The following is a 24,637-nucleotide window of genomic DNA, read 5'->3' on the forward strand; positions in this document are numbered from 1 at the left end:
TGAACCTGCAGATGGAAGATATCCCTCTCTCTCTCTCTCTCTCCTTTTTTCTCTGTAATCCTGCCTTTCAAATAAATAAATAAATCTTTTTTAAAAAGTGAATTTTCTTCCCCAGAACTAGCAGCAAGCTGCTGCCTCCCTAGACCTGGCTTTTGCAGGTTTGTGCCCCAGCAGGGGCCTGTGGAGTGCTGACTCCACCCCGCAGGAGGAAGGGCCCTTTGTGTCTTCTTTCTGTGGGGTGTCTATGAGCCCTCCCCTACTTTGCAGAGTAGTAAAAACAAAGCCAGGAGCCCAGAACTCCATCCTGGTCTCCCACATCGGTACAAGGGCCCAAGCTGTTGGGCTATTTTCTACTGCTTTCTCAGGTGCATTAGCAGGGAGCTGGATTGGAAATGGAGCAGCCGGGACTCGAACTGGCGCTCCCATATGGGATGCTGGTGTCATGGGTGGCATCTTTTTTATTTTTTTATTTATGTATTTTTTATTTTTTTATTTTTGACAGGCAGAGTGGACAGTGAGAGAGAGAGAGAGAGAAAGGTCTTCCTTTTTGCCGTTGGTTCACCCTCCAATGGCCGCCGTGACTGGCGCGCTGCGGCCAGCGCACCGCGCTGATCCGATGGCAGGAGCCAGGTGCTTCTCCTGGTCTCCCATGGGGTGCAGGACCCAAGCACTTGGGCCATCCTCCACTGCACTCCCTGGCTACAGCAGAGAGCTGGCCTGGAAGAGGGGCAACTGGGACAGGATCCGGCACCCCGACCGGGACTAGAACCTGGTGTGCCGGCGCCGCATAGCAGAGGATTAGCCTATTGAGCCGTGGCGCCGGCCTATGGGTGGCATCTTAATCTGCTGTGCCACAACCCCAGCCCCGGTTCCCTCTGTTTTATTTGCCTCTGCCTTTTCTTCAGATTTTGGTTTTAAAGTGTGCAGTTCCTCTTTCCGCTGAGAAATTGTTGAGATGCTGAGTGCCAGCACCAGCCTTCTCTTGCTGTGTGGTTCCCAGTCTGGGCTGAGTGGAAGCTCTGTGCTCAGGTGGCATCTTCCTTGTGACTTGATCACGGGTCACCCCGTGCCCGGTCAGGCCCCTGCCCACCTGCCCTGTCTCCTTCCCAGAGTGCCTTGAGCTCACGTGCCGTGTTTGGATGCTGGACGAGGGGACCCTCTTTGCTGTGCTGGCAGCAGAGGTGCAGGACTGGGAGACTGGAGAACGATCAGTCAGGAAAGGCATGGGTGGTGCCCTCCCTCTGCGATCTTGCTAACAAATGTCTTTTCGCCTTGATGCCTCTTCTGGTCTCACCCGGCAGGTGAGCTGCACGGTGACTGGCCGTTCTGTGGGACGATGCGTTTTTAGCACGGTGCGGGTGGGACTTGCCTGCCTGTGCCTCATAAGGGATTCTAGCTCGGCGTTCAGCCCACTGAGATGCCCCCTTTCTAATCGTTTCAGACTCTGCCAACACCCTGCAGCAGGAAGAAGCCACATCCTGGCCGCTGAGATGTCTGTGGACTCCTGCCATTAGGTGAGGATGAAACCGCCCGGGAGTGGCGGTTCTTTCTGGAATGGACCCTTGGGAGGTCTCGTCCTGGGCATTGTGCTCATTGTGCCCTGGCTGAAGAAGGGAAGGAGGCGTTGCCACAGAGTCGTAGGGGGATGTGGCTCTCAGGGCACCAGTGACTCCATGGGGTGCGAGCAGTGGAGGGCTGAGAGCCGCGTGATGCCAAGGCTGATGAAATGTCTTCGGGGCTCTGCCGCTGCCTGGGCCTCCTGGGGTCTCCCTGAGACCCCGCGTGCTCAGGATCCTGGGAAGCTGATGGCCTTGTGCTCACTTCTGCTCCCCGGAGTTTGCAAGGTAGAGGACGCTGTAAGGGCTTTCATGCTGGTTTGGGCGCTGTGGCACACGGCCTGGTCTGGGCATGAAAGGGTGTTATAGCAGTCCTGCAGGCTGGGGGCACTGGGCCAGCGGATGGAAGACCCCTCTCTCTGTCTGACTCTACCTCCCAGGGTACCCGCAAGTGGGAAGCCGGAGTCAGGAGCCAAGCTGGAAATTGGACCCAGGTACTCCAATAGAGGATGCCGGCATATTGGTGTCAGGTGTCTTAACCCCTGTGCCAAACGCCTGGCCCACAAGCTTTTCTTTTAATTCCAGTTTCCGCAAACTTTTCAAAGTATCCCCACATAGGTGTGCTCCCTTCGATTCATTTCCATGGTCTTGCTCGTAGGAAGGCTCAGGACAGCACGGTGAGATGCTGGGAGAGACCACAGTCACCTAACTCAGATCACAGTCGGCTGTTGTATTTGTTCCGCTATCAGCTGGTACTCAGCTTGAACGCTGCCTAATTCGGGGCTGAGACTTTGTCATGGGTGTGGATAGAGAGGGCACAGCATGGGGTCTATGGCGTTTGGTACTGTCCATGGTCACAGGCCTCCCTGGACACCTTCCAGTGTATTCTTTGGGCCTCAGGGAACAAAAATATAGTCTGCTTTAAAAAAGGCCACTTAAGGCCGGCACTGCGGCTCACTAGGCTAATCCTCTGCCTGTGGCGCCGCCACCCCAGGTTCTAGTCCCGGTCGGGGCGCTGGTTCTGTCCCGGTTGCGCCTCTTCCAGGCCAGCTCTCTGCGGTGGCCCGGGAGTGCAGTGGAGGATGGCCCAAGTCCTTGGGCCCTGCACCCGCATGGGAGACCAGGAGAAGCACCTGGTTCCTGGCTTCAGATCAGCGCGGTGCACCGACCGCAGCGGCCATTGTGGGGTGAACCAATGGCAAAAAGGAAGACCTTTCTCTCTCTCTCTCACTGTCCACTCTGCCTGTCAAAAAAAAAAAAAAAAAAAAGCAACAAAAAAAGGCCACTTAAAAGGAAATAGGAAGGGGCTAAGGGGCTGGCGCTGTGGCATCATGGGCTAAGCCTCAGCCTGTGGTGCCGGCATCCCATATGGGCACTGGTTTGAGTCCTGGCTGCTCCTCTTCTGATCCAGCTCTCTGCTGTGGCCTGGGAAAGCAGGGGAAGATGGCCCAAGTGCTTGGGCTTCTGCACTTACCTCGGAGACCTGGACGAAGCTCCTGGCTCCTGGCTTCAGATCAGCTCAGCTCCGGCCGTTGCAGCCATCTGGGGAGTGAACCAGCAGATGGAAGAGTCTCTCTCTGTGTCTCCCTCTCTCTGTCTGTAACTCTGCCTCTCAAATGAATAAATAAATCTTAAACAAATACAGAAATAGAAAAACTAAGTCACACAGTGGGGCGTCCTTCAAAAGGCTCATGGCATATGGAATTCAAAGATAAGTTTATTTTGTTGCAGTGGAGTTTGGAGATGCATGTGTTTTTTTTTTTTCCCACAAAGCACATTTTTCTTAAACTTTTAGAAGTCCCCTCGCATTCCTGAGAATGGGACTGTTCTAGTGTGACGTGGTCCGCACAGCTACAGGTCCTTGCTCAGGGACAAAGCAAACCTTGTCCTTCGCTGCACCCCTAGGGTCCTGTCTGTGGGCTGCCTGCTGAGGGCGACCTCTGCAGGGAGGTGCATGTAGGGACCAGGGGTCTGCTTGGTGACGGCAGGGAGCCTGCGGCCCCGGGAGGCCTGGCTGCCAGACTGGGCTGGGCATGCTGGGGTGCCCCTGCAGACCTGCTGGACCGTGTTGGAAACCCAGCCCCTGGGCCCCTCGCCTGTCAATGACTTTGCAGGAAGCGTCTAACAGGACAGGCCCCAGAGCGCGCAGGGGCTGCTTGGCCATCAGCCTGGAGGAGCCAAGGTGGGCAGGCTGTAATGCTGTCTCGCCTGCCCTTTGTTTTCCGGAACCCAAGCACTTTAAACCTGCATGTGCTTATGGGCAGGAGCAGAGCATGGGAAGTGGACCATCTGGGCAGTGGTGCTGTTTTGAAACTGCCTGGGTTCTAGGTTCTGGGTTTTTCTCTTCTTTCTTGTTCCTGTGCTAGTTTAAAAGACTCCTGTGATCTTAACAGCCATGGTGCCTGCTGCCCAGCTGCCTTGAGTATGCCTGTGCCTTGTCCCGGGGGCGGGACTGCCTCCCCCACAGAGGGGTGGGCCTGCTGGGGGTGGGCGGGGCTGGCTGTACTTCCAGCAGGTGGCTGACCTGACTCAGGGCGAGAGTGGGCAGATTGTAGCTTTAATTAGAAGACACTGAAGAGGGGTGGGGGTGGGGTGGTGACTGCTGTGTGTTTCAGATGGCCCCGGCCCTGGAAGGATGTCTGTGCTGTGCTCTGATTGCGGCTCTGGGGCCCCGCCCCCACCCACAGTGGGCATCCGGGGCCTGTGGGTGCTGATCTGATTCATGATGAATGCGTTGAGCTTTTCATCTCCGTCGGCTGGCTTGGTGGGACTGAAAGCTCCTGGATTCCCTGGTGTGGGAAATGCGGCAGCCAGCCACATGTGGTGTTAGGCCGGCCTGCGCTTGGGAGGTGCGGTAGAGACAAGGTGTGCAGGTCAGGTGTGGGGCACCTGAAACACGGCGTGTCCTGCCGTGGCCTTAGCAGCACAGGATGTGTCCAGATGCCTTCTGCACAGATGTGGGCTGGCTCTGAGCCGGAACACACCCTGGGCAACCGGCCAAGGGTCCATTTATGGTGACGGAAGCTTCCGTATCTCCTGTGTGTGGATCTACTCAGCTCCTCCCATCAGCAGCTGCATGGTGGTAATTTTGCACATCTATGGTCTGGCTTTTGAAATCTATCTATGTTTCTATCTATCTGAAAAGAAGAGTTAGAGGGAGAGAGAGAGCGATCATCCATCCTCTGGTTCACTCCCCAAATGCTCTCGGTGGCCTGGCTGAAGCCAGGAGTCAGGAACTCCATCCAGGTCTCCCATGTGGGTGCAGGAGCCCAAGCAATCGGGCCATCTTCCGCTGCTTTCCCAGGCATGCTAGCAAGGAGCTGGGTCGCAAGTGGAGCACTCAGGGCTTGGAATGGTGCTCCTCTGGGGTGCCGGCATCACAGGTGGCTGCTTAACCCACTGCCCCACAGTGCCAGGCCCTTGTCTGAGCTTTAGACATGCGCTGGCCAGTATGAGAGCCAGACACCACCCAGGACAGGGCGCTGGAGTGTGGCCAGCCAGAGCTGAGAGCTGAGATGTCCCTCAAGCATCAGACTCACAGCCAAGGCAGAGACCTCGTGTGCAGCTTGTATGTTGGTGACATCCGGGTGTGTGTTGGGCGAAACAGCATCCATGGCCGAGACGAACTTCGCCTGTTGATGTTTGCTCTCCTGAGGTGACTGGGGGGCATCTAGGTGACAGGGCTGCCCTGCTGGTGTGTGTTGGGCTGCGTGGGCTACACTCACTTCTCCTCCCAGGCAGGCCGGAGTGGAGGGGGCCGCCTTGGCTGTTCATGACAGCAGCCTGCCGGGCCATATCGGAGAATTGGGGTGGGGGCCCCCAGTCCTGCTTACCCCTGTGCCGTGGGGGTGAGGAAGGTCACTGGGCGTGGCAGATTTTCCCTGCCCCAGCCACATCTGAGCACTGTGCTCGTGCCTGGCTTGTGTGTTTATGAGCGTTTATGAAGAACCCCAGCTGAACTTGAGCCACATTCTGGGGGAGGAGGAGCCGCCGAGCGCCCCTCCCCCACTGCTACCCTGCACTTGCCCCCGTAAGCCCTCGGGGTCTTGACATAGGGGCCGCTGCGTGTGCAGCTGTGGGGCGCACGGCCAGGGTCCTGGGAAAAGACCCGCATCTGGCTGGACTATTTATATCCCACAAAGAGCCTGTTTGTCTTTGCAGAGAGTGGACATGTGGCGATGCTGTCATCCACACGAGTGGAGACTGTGAAATGAGCCTTTCATGCCGGGGCTCTCTGGGAGTGTCTGGCACGTTTCCATCCAAGTGCAGGGACCTCATGGTCCTGCATCTGCCCGCTACGGTATGAGCCACGCAGGTCACCGCTCCTCGGGTCCTGGTGACAGGCGGCCTGGCTGGCCCAGGTAGGCAAGCCCCACCTGCCTGTTTCTACCACATGATGCTGCGAGGAACAGGTCCTCTGCGCCCCCTTACACTGGGGCACTGGGGCCTCGGCAGGGAATCTGAGGCCTAGAATGGGACCTGCGGGTCAGATGTGAGAGTCGGATGGTGACCAGTACCAAGGGAGGAGTAAGAGACAAGGGGACAGGTGTAGTTCTAGAGGAGTAACTCATATGTTTCACAGAGAAGGGATGGTTGGTTGTGCCAGTGTGGGGAGGAGCTTCTGTGCATAGGTTACAGCAGGTGCAAAGGCCCTGAGAGAGGCGGGTGTGTGACTTAGGTGTTCTGGGAATGTTGTGAGGGGGTCATGAGCCGAGGCAGGGGCAGGGAGGGTGTGTGCAAGAGGAGCTGTGTGGATCGGGCAGCTTATCAGCACTTGGGGATACTGAGACAGGAAGGAGGGGATGGAGACCCCTGGACACTGGGAGGCATCAGTCAAAGCAGGGGGTGCTGGGTGTGGAGGCAGCGAGGTGATGGTGGGCGGACGTGTGAGCCTCCTTGTCTCAGTAGAGGTGGGTATGGCCACTGGGCTTGTATGGGGTGGTGGAGCAGAGGTTGTTGCTGCAGGCTGGGTGGGAGGGGTTCCTAGCAGGTGGCCCGAGGATGCTCTGAAGTCGTGGCCTGAGCAGGTGGAGAGCCGGAGGCTGCACTAGGCTGAGCCGTCCAAGAGGCTTTAGGGAGGGCAGGGTGGTCTGGGGATGCATGAAGCCATGGTGCTTACGGGGGAGGGAGTTGCTGGGGATAGCAGGAGGGGGCTGGGGAGATGAGGTCTGGGTCCCGAGCGGATTCATGTTTGTAGCTTCCCCTGCCCTGCGCCAGCCTCCGTCACAGTTGTGGGGACAGGTGATTCGAACGTGGACAAGACACATGTGGTCTGGGAGGTGGCAGGTGAGACGGACAGATGGGGAGTCAGACACGAGAAGAGAAGTTGTATGGGCACACGAGAATCTTGTGCCATCTGCTGTGATCCTGTGGGGCACAGTGCTGCTCCCACGAGGGTACCCCCCAGCCAAGCCTGTGAGTCCTCTGAGCTGCACGCAGAAAGAGGGGAGCACAGGCACAGAGCCCACCCAAGGCCAGTCATGGCGTGGGGGTCGGGGACCAGAGGCAGGTGCCCCCCAACAAGGGCCAGCCCCGCCACAGGCTGCTCCTGCCACTGCCTTGTTGTATTTTAAAGCAACGTTTTCGTTATTTTATAATTGTACATGTTTATTATGAGGCACAGTGAAATGTTTTGGTACGTGTGTGCGACGTGCAGTGATCAAATCAGGACCATTGGCTCGTGCTCGCATCCTTTCTTTGTGGTAAGAACATTCAGAATCCTCTCTTGGAGCTACTCTGAAGCACCCGATATATGGTTGACCAGGGTAACCCTGCAGAGTGCAATGTGGTCCTCCTGTCTGGAACCTTGGGATGCTGTACCTCCTTCCCCTCTCCCCTCTCCCACTTCTCCTCTGGATTCCTGGAAGATGAACTTTTCTCTCTCCCGCGGATGAGGGCGATCATTGCGGTCTTTGTCTTTCTGTGCCTGGCTTATGTCACTTAGCGTGCCTGTCCTCCGGTTTCCTCCATGCTCTTGTGAAAGACCGCATTTCATCCCCTGTGTGGCAGAGTGGGGTGCCGCGGTGTGGACAGGCCACGGTTGCTTGACCCGGGCATCTGTTGTTGGGCATTTTGCTTTTTCGTTGTGCAAGAGGTGGCCAGCCCAGGTCTTGGAGGGCTCCTGCCTCCTGCCTCTGCGGGGAGCTCAGAGCCCGAGAGCTGTAGGAGCAGCCTTGCCCGGTCCCCTGCTGCAGGTGCAGGGGAGCCCAGTTGTGTTCTGCTGCCTTTTCTGGCCATGTTGGGCTTGGCAGACTCACAGCCTTGGACCAGGCCCTTTCAGAGCCAGAGTCCCAGGGTTTTAGGCCTTGTTCCTTGTTGTAGGTTCTGCCCCAGGACCTGTACGTGTGGCCTTCTATGGAAACAAAGCGTTGGCAGGTGCGCCCCAGAGGAGGATCTGAGGTGGGGGGTGGTTTGGGATTCTCTGGTGGGCACTGCGTACAGTCACCGGTGTCCTTTTAGGGGGAGGCAGAGGGAGAGGGGACATGGACACGAGGAGGAGGCTGGGTGGAGAGGGGGTGGACACTGCAGGGGTGGGCATGGTGGTGACGGTGATGTGTTAGCTTGGCTGGCTACGAGGCACTCCGATGTGAGGCTGAACATTCTAAGAGTATCTGTGAGGCTGTTTCTAGATGGGATTAATGTGCTTTTAAAAATGATTCTTTTTTTAAAAGATGTATTTATTTATTTGAAAGAGCACCAAAGAAGAGCAGAGAGGTCTTCCATCCCCTGGCTTGCTCCCCAAATAGCTGCAATAGCTGGGTGCTGGGCCAGGCAGAAGATCAAGGAGCCAGGGTCGCCCATGTAGGTGGCAGGGGTCCAAGCACTTGGGCCATCCTCCCCATCCTCCCCAGGCGCTTGAGCAGGGAGCTAGAGGGCAAGCAGAACAGCGGGGACTTGAACTGCTGCTCCAATAGGAGATGCCGGCGTTGCAAGCAAGCAGTGGCATAGCCCTCTGCACCACAGTGCTGGCCGGAGAGGAGCTTTGAAATCAATGGCTTGAGCACAGCAGGTGGCCCTGCACGGTCCGGTCCGTTGAAGGCTTGGGCAGAAAGAACAGCAAGACCCGTGTTCCGAGAAGGAGGGTGATTCTCCTGCCTGATACCCTGTGACCTGAACCTCAGGCCTCCTGGTCTCCCTCTTGCAGACAGATCTTGGGGCTCTTCAGCCTCTGTAATTGTGTGACCCAGTTCCTTGTAATGTCTGTGTGTGTGTGCGCGCGCATCGTGTTGGCTGTTTCCCCAGGGTCCCTGACTCAGCCGAGACCGAGCAGCTGCTAGAGGCGGCCAGAAAGGGATTCTCCAGAGGGAGTGCCGTGCTGCTGACACCTTGGTTTCAGACTTCTGCCTCCGGAGCTGCCAGGGCACAGCTTCCTGTTGTTTTAAAGCCCCGGTCTGAAGTCGCTGGGCAGCGCTGCCTCAGGAAAACAATGCCCGCAGTATAAACAGTGCTCCCGTAAATAGCCCGGCCACAGGCGCGGGGCTGTCACTCAGTGGCTTGGACTTTGCACGTGGCACCGCTGGGTGCCAGGGTGTGTGTGTGTCTCTCTGTCTTACTAGATCTTGCCGGATGCTTTGCCAGGAAGATCGGACAGTGGCTCCTTCGCCTAAGTACGCGGGGCCTCACTGTCAGCTTCCTCCCTCGGCGGTGGCGGCAGGTGTCTTTCTGGTGGGTGGGTGTGCGGGGGCCTCGTGACAGCTCTGCTGGTTTGCTGGCCTCTTCCTGGAGCTGGGTGAGTTTGGCGTCTCCTCTCAGGGTTGCCCAGGGCTCGGGTGCTCCCGTGCACGCCTGCTGTGTTCTGCCACCCTGCGTCTGTCCAGGTGTTCACTGCCCTCCTGCCAACCTGTGGGAGCTGTTAGAGGTATGTGTTAGAGGCATCGAGCCTCTGACTTGCTTCAGCTTTTCTTTTAAAGATTTATTTGTTTATTTGAAAGTCAGAGTTAAGAGTTACATAGAGAAAAGGAGAGAGAGAAAGAAAGGTCTCCCATCCACTGGTTCACTCCCCTAATTGGCCACAATGGCCAGAGCTCAGCTAATCTGAAGTCAGGAGCCAGGAGCTTTTTCGGGTCTCCCATGCGGGTGCAGGGACCCAAGGACTTGGGCCATCTTCCACTGCTTTCCCAGGCCATAGCAGAGCTGGATAGGAAGTGGAGCAGCTGGGACTGGTGCCCATATGGGGTGCCGGCACTGCAGGTGGGGACTTTACCTGCTATGCCACAGCACTGGCCCCACTTCAGCTTCTTCATGTATTTATTTGCGAGGCAGATAGAGAAGGCTCCCCGTGCAATGGTTTGCTCTTCAGCTGACCGGCATCCAGGAAGTCAGTTCAGGTCTCCCACATGGGTGGCAGGGACCACGCTACTTGAGCCATCACCTGCTGCCTGCCAGGGTGTATGCTGGGAGGAAGCTGGAATCTGGAATCCAGAATCAGACCTAGGCTCTCTGATATCAGATGCAGGCATCTTAGTTAGCCTCACTGCCAAGTGAAACACACGCCCCTTGTCTCTGCTTTGCAAAACATTTATTCCCGATTCCGTTGTTTGCCAATTGCTTTATTCACGTGTCAGTTGCCGACCAGATGAAATCCCTTCCCGGCTGGCTGTGAGCCTCTTCCCTGTCGGCTGGTAGGGATGAGCGCTGACTAAGAAGATGACAAGGGCTGGCTCCTGACTTGCTGGCTGGCATTTTGATGTCTGTGTGTTTGGGTTAAGCCGGGGCGTGTCTAGAATGCCGCTGCCCAGCGCCGAGTGACATGGCTGAGGGAAGTGGCCGCCCGGTCCTGGGTCCTTTTTCCCTCCAGCAAGCCGGCACCGATTCGTCAGCGAGCCGGCCTTGGCAAGGAATGGGACTTCGGCTTTGTGGCCTCTCGCGTTCTTGTGCAAGCCAGGCTTCATCCAGGGACTCTTCTGTCGCTCCCCACCAGCCTGTTAGTCTTGTTGCCCTCTACTGCCACATGGGAAGGGGCTGACAACGGGTGAGGGACCCAGGCTGTGCCCTGAGCGTGGTAAATGAAATGCTGCTTGACGCATTGGGGTGGGGATGCCAGGAGGGCTGCAGCGTGTGTTTCTCCCAGCTCCTAGAAGAGGCGGAGATGGAAGAAGCCTGGTAGCTGTGCTGAGGAGGCCATGGTGATAGGAGTACTGTGGATTGTGTGTGTGTGTGTGCACGCACAGTGAGCCCTGTGTTGGGGATAATTTCTGGAGACTGTGAAATAAGTGAGATTGTAGTGTCCAAGGCTGTCAGGCTCTGAGTAGCAGGTGAATCTGATGGGGCGGGAACAGTGAGAAGGTAGCACTGGGGACCTCCTTCGGGCGTGGGTGTCTGTGTGCAGGTGATGTGGGTGCCCAAGCTGAGTGTGCGCAAGGTGGGGTCTGCAGGTGGGCGCAGGCAGGTGCAACCTCAGGGTGGGCTGTGTCACAGGTTTCTGTGCCTGATCCTCAGCTGCCTGGCCCTGGGCCCTCCCTCCCCGCATCCGGTGCCCCACGGTCCCCAAATGCTCTCCATCTGCCCCGGCCCTGCTTGAGCTACTGGTGGAGCTGGAGAGAGCTCAGGGCTCACGCCACACAGGACCACCTTCCTGGGGCACGAGGAAGCTGTGGCTCCAGGGTGGGCGTGGGCAGGGTGGGGTCAGCCAGGTGCCACGGGGTCAGGGCCGCCCAGCCAATCGCCGGCCCGGGCAGGCCCTCCTCTGGCGGTGGCTGCTGGCTCAGCCTGCTCCTGGCCGGGTGGGTCCAGGCTGTGCCTTACAGGGCTGGCTCAGTGTCTCCCGGACACCTGGCGGCTCCGCAGGAAGAACCGGACGGTGGCACAGCTGCTCTGAGGTCAGCGAGGGGGTGGATGGGACCTGGGCCCCACGGGAAGGTGGCAGGGGGCCCTGGGCCCCAGGGGCGTGCCTGCACTTCTGTATGGTTCTTTATTCAGCCTCCCACATGGCCGCAGCTGCAGGGTGCCTCCAGGTGCAACAGGGGCCTGCGTTTCTCTGGGGGGCTTCCTGTGTGGGCTCTGTGCTCAGGTTCCAGCGGGAGGTCATGCATCAGGAAGTCTCACAGTGAGCCCAAGGGAGGTCCTTGGTGGGGTCCCATGGGGGCGCACAGAGCCTTAGCACAAGCAGGCAGTGTGGGGGCAGAGTCCTGGGTGGAGGGCAGCTTGCAAGGTGGCTGTGGGGGTGTCCACCTGCTACAGAGCCCGGTCTGTGCAGGGATCGCCTGTGACTCCGGCCTCGGTGAAGGGCCTGTCCTGTCATGGGCCAAGTTGCCACTCCAGGTGCTGGCCAGTGCTTCTCGTTTCTGGGCCTATAGCCATTGATGGTGAGCCCCCCATGTGTGTCCAGTATGCGTGTCAGCAGCTCCTGTGGGGTGGAGCTGCGGAAGGGGCCCTTGTTTGTCTTTGCGGATTGTCCCCTGATGTCTGCATTTCCAGCAGGTGTGGGAGAGGGATTCTTCTAACGCCGTGGTTTCCGGTCACACCTGCCCCTCCCTCCCTCCCTGCCGCCCAGCCTCGGCACGCCTCCCTGCCCAGTCTCCCCGCAGAGCTGTTTGCGTTGGACAGAGTCTTGGAGGCACAGGCAGCTCCTTCCTTGTGTGGCAGGAGTGCTAGCAGGCCTGTGGGGGCGCAGGCAGGCCCCACTGCCCTCACGGCAGCCACGGTGCCTGCCAGCCCCACTGAGCTCTTCCTGTGGCTCTGGCTGCTGCCCTTGACCCCAGGCCATGTGGGGGCTGAGGATGAGGCCTGGGCTAGCCGGCCAGGGAAGGAGGAGCGGTCACAGCTCGCTGGGTGCCGCTGGCAGGGAGGTGGCATCAGCTCTGTGCTGACGTTGGTGCACACCCCTACCGGCTGGACGCCGTCGGCCGTGTTACGTAACAGAGCCTGGCTTTGCAGTGCGGTGGGGCAGCAGGGAGCTAGCTGGTTAAACACAGCTTGGTCGGGGGGAGGGGGGTGGCGAGACCCATGAAGGGCTGGCAGTTTCTCTGCTGTCACTTCTGCATATCCATGCCCCTCGCTGTGGTTGGCCCCTGGGTGAGGGTGGGTATGGGCAGGTGCCCCCACTGCCCTGCTCCAGCCCTGTCAGAGGCCAGAATAAAGCATTAGCTGGGGCCCAGGTGGGATGGGAAGCTGGGAGCGAAGCCGTTGCCCCGGCATTTTGGCTGAAACGACAGAGGAGGGTGCTGAGGACCCAGAGTTGAAGCGTCCATGGCCTCCAGGTGGGTGTGAGCCCCAGCTCAGGACTCGGGAAGCCCAGGAGAAGCCCCCACCTTGCGGCATCTATCTCATCTCCTGTTCTTCTCACGGTCAGGGCCGAATCTGGAGACAGCCATCTGGACACCACCTGCCACAAGCCCATGAGCACTGGGGCCGGGCCCATCTGGATTCTGTGGCCGGAGCTCAGGGCAGCCCCTTGCTGTCAGCCCCTGGCCTCCTGCTTTGCCCGCAACGCAATGGGCTTGCTCACCCAGGACCGGATTCGCCACTCCTTCTGTGGGAGCCATCCCTGGGGAGCACTCCCAGTAGCCTGTCCACCAGGCGGTGACTATGGCTGAGCTGCCTGGGTGTGTGGAAGGGGAGGTCGGGGCCGGGGGTGCGCACTTTGTAAGGTCTGGGGGTTTGGGTCCATGCAGATCTTCCCTGTGGGAGGCAGGACTGCTAGGGCCTGGACTGAGATAGTGACAACAGAGTTTAGGATTGGTGTGTGGCGTGGGGTGTGGTGCCAGCCTGAAGTGGTTTTCGGAAGCCCAGGGGTGTGGCTCATTCTTAGAAGGACCCGTTGCCCTGAGCAGGCTGTGGGTCAGGTGCAAAGCCAGCAGCAAGGCTCTGTGGACAGTCCTGGCTCCTCCTCCCTCAGGGCTCATCTCAGGGCTGACCAGGACCCCACATCCACTGCCCATCTCTCAGCACCCGTGGACCCCCACAGGGGACCAAGCGTGGACACATGCGCACACACCCCAGGCATCCAGGCCCCTCACCTGCTGACTGACAGGTATGTCCAGTCCCATTCTGTTTTGCATCACGAAGCACACGCCTGGTATGTTGCAGGTGCTTAGGGATAATTTGCAGGTGGTTTTGTGTAAGGTACCGGGGAGCTGGGTGGGGTGGTGACTGAGACCTCCTTTTTCCTGGGAAACCAGAGGATTCTTTTCTCCAGAAAGGCCTGGCTGTGTTGGGGGTAGGTGGGTAAGAAGGGGATATAGAGACTGCCAAAACAGAGGGCCCGGCCCAAGGGAGCAGCCGAGGGTCGGGTGCATAGGATGTGGGTGGAGAAGCGGCTGGTCCTGTACCTCTGGGCACATAGTTGGGGTTTTCATCAGAGGGCAGCGTGGAGCCGCGGGTGGGTTTTCAGCATGTTGAGGGCAGGCTTGGGTTTTGCAGGGAGATACCGGGGTGGCTGTGTGAGGCCCAGAGTAGGGCACTGGGCTGTCGAGAGATCCAGGAGAGGGCAGTGTGGTCACTGCTGGCTGACTGGGAACAGGGAGTGGCCCTGGACAGGGGTGGTGGGGAGACACCAACTGATGGGACCCCAGGCTTGTCCTGGGGTCCTGGGCGGGTATAGGGGGAGGGGCGCAGCCTGGGCAGCTCATCGGGACGTCTGTGCTCAGTGTGGGCTGTTCCTGGTGGGAGGAGGGCAGGTGCTCTGCTTCTGCCCCGGTGCTGGTGCCGACCCGGCGGTGGGTGTGTGCACTTTGCAGCTATGACGAGGGGGGACCAAGGGGCTCTGCCCTGACAGGGAGTCATTCCACGGTGAGCTCTTGGGCTAACTGGAGTGAATCGCTGCTGACAATGGGTACTGAGATTTGGGGGGCTGGAGTGTGGCTTGGCTGGTTTTCGTTCTGCGGGGGTGGGGGAAACTTGTTCAGTTTGTTCACCCACCCTTTCAAGCAGAGAAGCCGTGCCTGTACACCCACCTTTGAAAACAGAGCCTTGCTCCCTCATTTTGCCGTACATCTCACTGACCCTTGGTCGGGGGTCCAGGTCGCCAGGATGGCTTTGGGTCAGTTCACAGTGATGGAGGAAATGGAGTTGAACGTTGGATGATAAATGCTAGTGTTTGAAACCTTTAGCCTCCCCTTGGTTGATTAGAAAAACCTCTCTCTCTCTCTCTCTCTCTCTCTCTCTCTGTGTGTGTGTGTGTGTGTGTGTTGGGGGTGGATCTCTAATCACAGAAGCAATATTCTTCCTGACCTGGCAGTTTCTCCTAACAGGACTGTGGCTGTAAGAACATTGCTTTCAGGGCTAATTATGGTCGTAGCAATTGACGGCCCCCAGTGGTCTCTGCTCAGCTGCTGGGTCTCAAAAAGGATGCAGAGAGAAGCCGTGTTCTGAGAACATCTTGAGAGTAAAGCAGTTTGTGAAGGTTCTCGCGCGGCATAAATCACAGTCATGGCTCGTCCGAGGAACACGTGGGTTTATTGCCTCCAAACAGCTTCAAGCCAGAACCGCTTTTGTCTCCCAGATGGCAGAGGCCTGAGGTCTCGTGACCCGGCTCTCAGCTCCTGCTGCGGGCGGTGGGCTTTATCTAATTTCCTAGTCCTGGCTCTGTCATCACAGTGAACGAACCTCATCATGCTGGTGCCGACCCTGGCTGCTTGACGGCAGCCACCCTGAGACCTGGGCGGCCACGGGCGCTGAGTGTCGCCCCGGAGCCAGACCAGGGCAGCCGCCAGCGAGGTCCCCAGCTTTGCCATCTGCTTCTCCACGCCGAAGCCTGGGCCCGTAGTCAGGCCTGGAGGAGGGCGTCGCGGGATGCCTGGGCAGGCCATTCTCCGCAGAGCCCTGGTGGCGGCTCCTTCTCGGCTCTCGGTGATCCTCTCTGCCTCTCTCTGCTCCATCGGTGATTAGATTGCCCCATCGGAAAGGCAGGAAGCCCTCTGGGTGCTGTTTGCTCAGCCAGTTGCATAGACTCGTGTTTTAGATCCAAGCAGTGAGCCAGGCAGCTTTCCTGTGGTTTCGCTGCACCTGTCAGATGGACACAACTGTCCTTCCTTCCAGGCTGGGGGCCCGGGGATGCTGCTGTAGGGTGACCTTAGGCCTTGTAGTCTCTGCCCCCTGCTTACTCTTCTGTGCCCCCCCCACCCCGGGATGGGGCGAGTGTGCAGCCCTGTGGCCTACAGATGGTTCTTGCCAGTTAGAGCCACTGGCCACCATATCTAGCAGCACACTGTACACTACCTCCGAGTCTGCCCTCACCACCACTGCTTCTCAGAGACGCCGGGGCCGTCCCTGGTCCCACGGGCTGAGTGACCTGCCTGGGTCCCCCTGACCACCTAAGGGCCCCCTCCGGGCCAGCCCCTGCAGCCCCATGCTCTAGGACCGTGCACAGGGAGAGCCTGGGAGACGAGGGCAGCCTCCATCCTCCAGCTGCACCCCGGAGTGCTGGGAGACCCCATGTCCAGGCCTGCGTGGTCCTTAGGAATGAGGAGCTGGCCCCTGACTGTGCTGGTGCCTTGCCGTGGGTGCTGGGCGGAGCAGCTCCTCTCCTTGGGTCTGCCTCCCCTCCAAGGCGGCCTGTCTCCTCCTTCCTCAGCCCCGGGCTGGGCCCTGCCCCACAGCCCCTGAATTAGCTACACAGGAAAACAATGGGGCCTACATGGGGAACAGCGTGCTATTTACGGGGAGGAGAATGGGGACTGGCTTGTCCCACGACCTGCGGCCACGGCCACCATGGGGCCTTGTCCCTGCTGGTGAAGGCCGCCTTGTTGTGGCCCCAGCAAGGCCCCTGCACCCAGGCCTGGCTGCACCCCCTCTGATAACACAGCCCCCGCAGCCCCCGCGGGCAGTGCAGCCGGGCAGGGGCGGCAGAGGGATCTGCAGGCCAGCACGGGACCGGGGCGCCAGCCCGGGGAAAGGTGAGGCCGCTGGGCGGGCAGGCCAGTGGGCTTGGGTTTTCCCTGCCAGTGTGCGGAAGCCGTCTCATGTTCCGTTTCTCCCTGCTCCCTGGGGTTGGACGAGTGAGCTCAGGAGGGGTCCTGCCTTCTCAGCAGGAGTGGCTGCTCCAACAGGGCGCCACAGCCACCCAGGGGCTGCCACTTCTGAATGCCCACTGTCTGGAGGAGTCTGTCTGTCCAGCTGTCTCTCTCTCTGTCCGTGGGCAGCTGGTCAAGCGGACATCCCAGAGGCTGAGACGCCAGTGGTGCCCCTCGGCCTGAGTCTGCCCGGGTTTCTTTTCCCGGGACGGTTGACTCGAGTCCCCAGGGGACCCGTCCCAGCAGCTGCAAGGCTGGCGGAGCCCGCGGCTTCCTTTACTGTGCGCCTCTGCTCTGCGGCAGCTCTGTAAAGACAGGGTGGTGGCTGCGGGCACGGAGCCTGCCACCGCGGGTGTGGCCGCTGCTGCTGGCCAGGCGCGCCGTGGGTGGAACCTGTGGGACTGGCTCTGCACAAAGCCCCGGGGGCGGCTGCCGGGCCCCAGCTTTGCTGACACAGCCCCCGGTGGCCTCACTGGGTCGCCGGGTTCTGTCAGCGGAGATGCACGCCGGGCAGCCTGTCCAGTCGGAGAACTGGGGAGGGAGCCCTCCCTGGGGGCCGGGGACAAGCTGCTGGCTCCCAGGAGCAGGGTCTCTAGAATTGACATGGGAATGGGGCTGTGAATGGGGGTGCCCTAATCCTCCCCAAATTAGGGTAAAATTTGCATCTGAATGAGCCACCTCATCCAGATTCCCTTGGAATGTGCCTGTTTCCTTGTTGTTTTCCAGGTCATTTGCATTTGTCCTTAGCCCCAATGCTTGCAGTTTAGGCTCCCTTAAGCCAGACTACCTGCCTTTTCCTAGCCCAGGTGTCTGCCTAGGGTGCTGCACAGCAGGGGACACAAGCCCCCCCCCCCCCACAGCTCCCCTGTCCCACCCCTCCCCCACTGCCGGCAGTGGAGTGAGCCCAGCCCTCTGGCAGACTCATTCTGCCCTCAGATGGGCTTCCCACTATGAAAAGAATGTGTGTTAATGTCGTCCTAGCATTGGACAGGGCGCCTACAAATTCAAGGTCTTTTCTAGAAAAGAAGCAAAAAGGAGTTGTGCCCATGCTGGGCTGCGTTCCCTGGCCCCTGGCCCCTCCAGGGCCCCAGCTGAGCCTGGGGGCTCTGTGGCTGCACCGCCCTGGGATCTCCAGGACTCAGGACGCTGAATAAGAAAGAGTCTTTGCAGATGGGATTAAGGTAAAGGAGATGGGAAGGATGTTTTGGATTACCCAGGTGGGCCCTAAATGTAATCACAGGTTCCTTTTTTAAAAGATTTATGTATTTATTTGAAAGTCAGAGTTACCCAGAGAGAGAAGGAGGGGCACAGAGAGAGAGAGAGGTCTTCCATCCGCTGCTTTACTCCCCAACTGGCCGCAACAACTGGAGCTGCACCAATCCGAAGCCAGGAGCCAGGAGCTTCTTCTGGGTCTCCCACATGGGTGCAGGGGCCCAAGGACTTGGGCCATCTTCTACTGCTTTCCCAGGCCGTAGCAGAGAGCTGGATCGGAAGTGGAGCAGCCGGCACTACAGGTGGCAGCTTTACCTGCTACGCCACAGCACCAGCCCCCACGAGGTTCCTTTATGAGAGGTAAGATGATGCTATATTGTTAGTAGAGAGAGGAAAAACTTGCCCTCCGCCTTCTGAAATTCTGTTACTGGCACAGGCAAATTAAGCTGATGAAAGATTGACAGGAGAGAAGGCCTATGAGTTTTACTATGTTTACGTTCACGGGTGCCACACGGACAAGATGTGAAAATCCAGAGAAGCAGTGCGACTCAGGGGCTTGGATGTCATTTTAACCATGGGTGCTGCGTTTCGCAGACCCAGCCTGTGCCATCCCTGCTCTTGCTAGTCGGGCACAGGGGAATCCGTTTCCACGTGGAAATTCGGGTCACCGTTAAAAAGACTGCCTGGCTTTGAGGCAGCCAGAACAGAACTCTGTACTGCGTCTCGGTGCCTTCAGCTCAGATGAGTCCTTATGCAAAAGGAGTGTATTGGCCTTGAAGATGGAGCAAGGCAGCCAGAGCCCAGACCCGGGCAGGGCATGCGCCGTGCGCACAGATGTCCTGACTGCAGAGCCGTGTGTATGGAACAGAGGGAGCAGTGTGGGCAGGAGGGGCTTCCTGTCGGGGTGCCCAGGAAGTGGAACCTGACTGCCCAGCGGCCTCCCCACGGGGGTGCTCGGGCACCGGGGCGCAGCACTGCCGGGCACAGGTGGGAATGCGATGGCCCTGGCCCTCTTTGCAGAGTGGTCTGAGAAGAAAGGGCCGGTGTCCATCTGTCACTCTGCCCTGGGCTCACAGGAGCTCAGCCTCTCCCAGCCTTGGGCCTGCCACTGCCCTGGCTGGGAGCCACTGGGCCATTCTCCACCCAGCGGAGCAGCGGAAATGAGCTGCTTGGAGATTCTTCTCCCCCTGCAAGAAAGAATTCAGACATGAGGTAGAGCGTAGTGGTGAGCGAGGTAGCAAAGTTTAATTAAGAGAAATATACCTGGCCTGCGCTGTGCTCACTAGGCTAATCCTCCGCCTGTGGCGCCGGCACCCTGGGTTCTAGTCCCGCTCGTGGCATCAGATTCTGTCCCAGTTGCTCCTCTTCCAGTCCAGCTCTCTGCTGTGGCCCGGGAAGGCAGTGGAGGATGGCCCAGGTCCTTGGGCCCTGCACCCGCATGGGAGACAGGAGAAGCACCTGACTCCTGGCTTCGGATCAGCGCTGTGCGCCGGCCGTGGCGGCCATTTGGAGAGTGAACCGACGGAAGGAAGACCTTTCTCTCTGTCTTTCTCTCTCTCTCACTGTCTAACTCTGCCTGTCAAAAAAAAAAAAGAGAGAGAGAGAGAGAGAGGAGAGAGGGAGAGAGAGAGAGAGAGGAGAGAGGGAGAGAGAGAGAGAGAGAGAGAGAGAGAGAGAGAGAGAGAAATAGACCTGATATACCTGACAGGTGAGTCTGGAGAGAACCGATACCTGGTCCATTTCTATGCGCCTGAGTATGGGTCCCCCGTTTCTCCTGCCATCCTTCTCTATTCTGGAAATTGTGGGTGGGGTCCTCTAGGTGTGCAGTTCCCAAAAATCCTCTCAAGATCTTTGCCAGCAGTGCTAGGGGACCTCATAGCCCCCATGGTGCAGGACGGGGGCACTGCCCGGAGCTGTCCCTGGGGAGAGGGCTGAACCCACCCCCCCACAGGGTCACAGAACAGGAGCAGTTCCTGCAGGCACACTCGCTGCTCTGCGTTCAGGGCTTGCTCCCTCATTCCATTGCACAAACATTCCTTTTCTTTAAAAATTCCCATTTTCCTTAAAAAAAAAAAAAAAACACCCCATTTTCTTCGGCTCCTCTTACTCATATAGGCTAGTGTCTGTCTCACTACCCTAGCACCTAGAGCCCTTGCCCAGTCCTAGAGGTGCACCTGCCACCCCTGACGGCCGACTCGGGGTGCCTTCTCCCTGCTCGTGGGTTTCAGGGGGGTTCCACATCTGAGCCCCCGGTGTGGCCACGCAGCTGCGCTGAGCTGTAGAGGATGTGCTTTTGCTCCTGAGGCCCTCTCCCCGTTGTGGACGGATGTTCTTGGCTCGTGCGAGCTGTTTCCTGGCGATTTGATGGGCTAAGTATGAGGTAAACACTCTCTACTTTATTACCCGTGCTCACCCAGCTGGCTCAGCAGGAAGCCGTATTCCTGACCCCGTGAACTTGGTTTTCCATAGAAAGTGCTGTCTGTGGTGGGATTGGACATCCCGCACTCCGCTGCTGTGTGTGTGTGTGTGTGTGTGAGAACAGTGTGCCCTTCTGCCCGCGGTACTGTGGATATTGTCCACACTCGTGCCTGGCGGTCACACCAGGTATTTCCAGAGTCTGGGCTGGGCTCAGTCTATGCCAGCTTCTGCCCTGGGCTCTCTTTTGTTTATCACCTCGTACTGTAGCTTGGGACACACACACAACCCCACACCATGTGCATACATGTGAACTACACACCGCACACCCATGCGCACATACACACACACAGTGTTCTGGCCGACCTCGGATCTTCTCCAGAAGTTAGTCTGGAGCCCATGACTGGCAGATCTTGGTGGGAGAGCAGTCTTAGCCTAGAGGGTGACCAGCGTCCCTCTGCCAGTGTCCTCGCTTCCAGAAGTCTCCTGGTGCCAGCTTGTGCTGGACTGTGGCCTCTGCCTAAACCGCTCCCCAGTCCCAACACTGCTTCCTTGCCTGGGTGCCTGAGCCAGCTGTGTGCAGGCCTGGCTGCAGCGGTAACAGACAGGGTAGCCTTTGTCACTGTTCTGCTGCCGTGGCTGAGGTCTTGACACGTAGGGAGCTGGAGGCGATGTCAGATCCGTGCCTCATCTGTCTGGTAGCTGGAGCAGGCCGTGTACAGCACGGGGCTCGTGGACAGGTCCCCGTCCCTATCTGCGGAGCCCTTCTGAGCTTGGTGCTCCTGTGGGGCTCTGGCTGGAGCTGCTCCCTGTGACTCTGAGAGGCACGGTCCCGGCTGTGAGCCCATGCCCCGGGGCCCTGTGCTGTAGCGGTAAGAAGGGCGCTTCTGTTCTCCCTGTGGTTCCTGCACCCCGGGGTGCTGTGGGCTGCTGGCGGGTGCTGATCACTTCCACTGGAAACTTGTGTGTGGCCACGTGCGGGGATGTGAAGCCCCTCCAGAGAGGGGGCTCTGCAAACCCGAGGGTTGGCTACAACAGTTGGCTGTGCCAGTCTCTGGCAACCCTCACCCCCCTGGTCCCCCAACCGTGCTCCTCCAACCCCTGGGAATTCAGGACATGCGCCTTGGGAGTCAGAAGGCAACAGTGTGAGATGCTTCTTGGCTGGGTTGACAATGCATCCTCCAGCATGGGAGCCCCTCCGTGCCTCTTGGGGACCCCTCCCTACGAGCAGGACCCTGCTGTGCCTGCGATGCTACAGTGGCCCCATGGACACGGTCGTGAAGGCCCCTTTGTCCTGCAACACCAGATCTGTTTCTTCTGTTGGGGACCAGCAAGACCGGAAGCGCGAGGCAGGAGTCACAGGAGGAAAGAGCCGGACAGGCTCCCCAGGGTCCGCTGCATCTGCCTCTTACTGCGACTGCCACCATTGTCCTGAGCTTGTACCTGTGAACAGCCCCTCACCCTCAGCTCTCAGCTCCCGAGTCCCCTGGAAGGGTCTGAGTGTGTGCACCCAGTCCAGCAGAGCAGCACGGAGGAAGCCCCAGGGGTAGTGGTGAGGGGGTCAGTGACCGGGCCACCTGCCTTCTGCTCTCAGCGCATCGGCTCCTGATGTCACGGCGGTTGTGCAAAGCGTGCCCGCAGTTTGCTCCCGCGTGCTCCCGTGAGGCTACTGACCCGTGTTTCTTTCCCATTGTCTGTGTTACAGGAGCAGGGATGGCAGGGTTGTACCCTGCACCTGCCACCAAACCCCAGTGTCAGTCCTGGGGCTGACACCTGATGGCCCTGGTGGGTGTGGGGAGGGCACAATAGGAGTGCTGAGCTCCCAGCTCAGAGACGCTCCTACACCCGGCTGCTGGGCTGCTGGCCTTGTGCTGGTCCCTTTGTGGTCCTCGTTTCTCCTCAGATCCACATAGCAGCCTTTAAAATCTGAGTAGTAGGGACCGGTGTGCTGGTGCAGCAGGCTGAGCCACTGCTTGCAACACCACATCCCCTGTCGGAGTGCTGGGTTGTGTCCCCACTGCCGCACTTCCTAGCCAGCTCCCTGCTAGTGCACCTCATAATGGCTCGAGTGCTTGGGTCCCTGCCACCCATGTGGGAGACTCAGATGGAGTTCTAGGCTCCTGGTTTCAGCCTGGCCCAGCCTTGGCCATCTGGGGAGTGAACTAGCAGATGGAGGATCTCTCTGTTCCTACCTTTCAAATAAGCACATTTTAAAAAAAAAAGAAGAAAGAAATCTTAGTAGTCTATACAGCAACCACAGCCAGTACTGGAGATGGCTTCTGACTGAGTTTTGTTCCATAAGATAGTGATTTCTGACCACCGGGGCTGCTGACTCATCCTGGTTACTGAATATTTCAGAATTTATAAAGCGATTTCCAAGTGCACACAGATGTCAGAGGCAGCTGGCAGCCGTGGGCCGCTGCTCGGGAGGTGCTGGTGGGTGGCTGTGCCTGTGCCTGCCGAGCCTTGCTCCCTCCGTGGCTCAGGGTGCTGAGTGGGCACGGGAGTGGGCACTTGGGAAGGCAGCACCCTCCCGGGTGTGCATGGCAGCCAGCAGGACTGCCCCACCTGGACCTGGCTTTTACAGGCCAGTTTTGTGTGACACTTGGTCCTCCTCTGCACATTGCTGCTCTTTCTGCTTTGGGATACGGGTTCAGATCCTCCAGAGACCACTTTGAGCGTGGGTAGGTCACTTTCATGTGTCAGTACCTTGGGAAGCAGCGCCTGTGGCCAGGTGCCCTCAGGTGAGCTTGTGGCCAGGTGCTCCACAGGTAAAACATGGCCAGGTGCTGTTACAGTGAGCAAGTACTGCCCTGTGGAACAGGAAGTTAAGAACTGAGACATGAGCTGCAGCAGGTGCACAGACTTGGATTGCCTTAGGCACAAGGGGCAGTCTCTTCCCCGGCCCCCAGTGTCTCTGGGGGAAAGTAATTGAAGAGAGAGAGTACAGTGTCCCCCTGGGGAGAGCTGGTTGTTGGGGCTACCACTTTTGCAGAGCAGGCACTGTGGCTGCGGCCAGGGGCTATAGTTCACAGCGTAGTGTATGGCCCGAGACATTCTGTGATGGTAAGTTTGAAAAATATTCTTGTTGATTTTAGTAGTCAGCATTTATGATGCCGAGTGGTGCCATATGTAGTCTGGCATGGGCCAGTATTGAGAGTCCAAGGAGCAGGTGCAGGTCACATAGCTGGCTGGCCTGGACCTTGAACCCAGGGGCTACTGTCTACCAGTGGCTCTCTGTGAGGGAAGAAACGGGTACACAGTGTGAGGGCAAACTGAGGCAGACCCAAGGGAGGTGAGGACAGGCAGGTGAACCGGAGGTTGTGCTGGGTTTTCAAGGCATGGAGCCCAGTCTGGCTGAGGGGATGCTGGGCGTGTATCCCAAGGATGGCAGGAGTGCATTCAGGGGATTCGGGGCCACCTTCCCCTTAGCTGGGACATGGTTGGGGGTGAGACTGTGACAAGAGAGAATCTGGGAGGTATCTTGTTTGGAAGCAGCGTAATTATTTGTAAGAATAAAAAACGCCCACCATTGGTACCTAGGAGATCCTGGGAAGTCCAAAGCAGATGGGTAAAAGGCCCCTAAAGCCCCACCTCCTACAACCAGGCACTGTTGGCCTTTTAGGGTGCCTCCGCCTGTGTGTGTGTGTGGGAGGTAGCCCTGCGGGGCCTGCCGGGTCAGATGGGGGGGGGGGCAGGTGCTGGCAAGCCACGCCTGGCCCTTCCTGGGCGTGAGTGTCCACGCTGTTTTTCACGTGCACAAACTTATACTTAAGTGCTGTTTTATCAGCTCCGCTGTGCCTTTAATAATATGCTGGGGTTCTTGTCGGTAAGCATCCACTCGCCGACCGTGTGCCGTGTGTAGCATGCTCTGTTATTTATTTAACCAGTCCCTGATGGGTGCACATATGGGTGATAGGCTTTTACTGCAAAGGCATCGTGGAGATAAGCCTCCCGGCCCAGTGTCCTTGTACACCTGTGGGGACATAAGCCTGGAAGAGGCTGTAGGCTCCCTTCAGGTTGGTCTCTGCCCTTCTCCATGATCAAAGGCATCTGTGTTTGCCCTTAGCCAGGGCAGTGGCCTCCCCCAGGGAGGCTGTCATGGTACATGGTCTCCTCCTATAGGAGCCACTGAACTCAGCCCAACCGGGGCCACCGCCCCTGTGTGCAAGGCGGGGGTGGGGGTGGGGGTGGGGGCTGGGCAAGCTGCGGCAGGTGCTTCGTGGTTCTGGCCTGCCCGTTGGAAGAGCATTGCTGGAGGCTGGCCTCTGGTTCTGAAGTTCTGTGATGCATGTCCTGACCTCCCAGTAAAATCTTCCTCCTTGGGCCTGAAAGGCTTCCAACACCTGTCATCTGCAGAGGCCTGGCAGTGTTGTTCAGTGAGTGGCCCGGGAATCTGTTCTTCATAAAGTGCCCACCGGACTCCTAACTTGAAGCAGATCTGAGATTCTGATCCAGAAACGGGTGTGTTTGTGACCTCAACTGCCCCGTCTGGCTTCGTCT

At 58.5% G+C, this 24,637-nt stretch overlaps 1 protein-coding gene across 2 annotated transcripts in view; it reads left to right on the forward strand.

Annotated features, from left to right (window-relative positions):
* Positions 1-1,487: 1,487 nt before the first annotated feature.
* SEMA4D (semaphorin 4D) overlaps positions 1,488-24,637 on the forward strand; it is an 87,591-nt gene continuing 64,441 nt past the window's right edge. For both annotated transcript variants that reach the window (XM_062208590.1, XM_062208588.1), the window contains exon 1: positions 1,488-1,514. The gene's annotated coding sequence lies outside the window, so the exon portion shown is untranslated. The remainder of the gene's footprint in view (positions 1,515-24,637) is intronic.

The sequence above is a fragment of the Lepus europaeus genome, chromosome 12 (assembly GCF_033115175.1).
Source record: "Lepus europaeus isolate LE1 chromosome 12, mLepTim1.pri, whole genome shotgun sequence".
Lineage (NCBI taxonomy): Eukaryota > Metazoa > Chordata > Mammalia > Lagomorpha > Leporidae > Lepus > Lepus europaeus.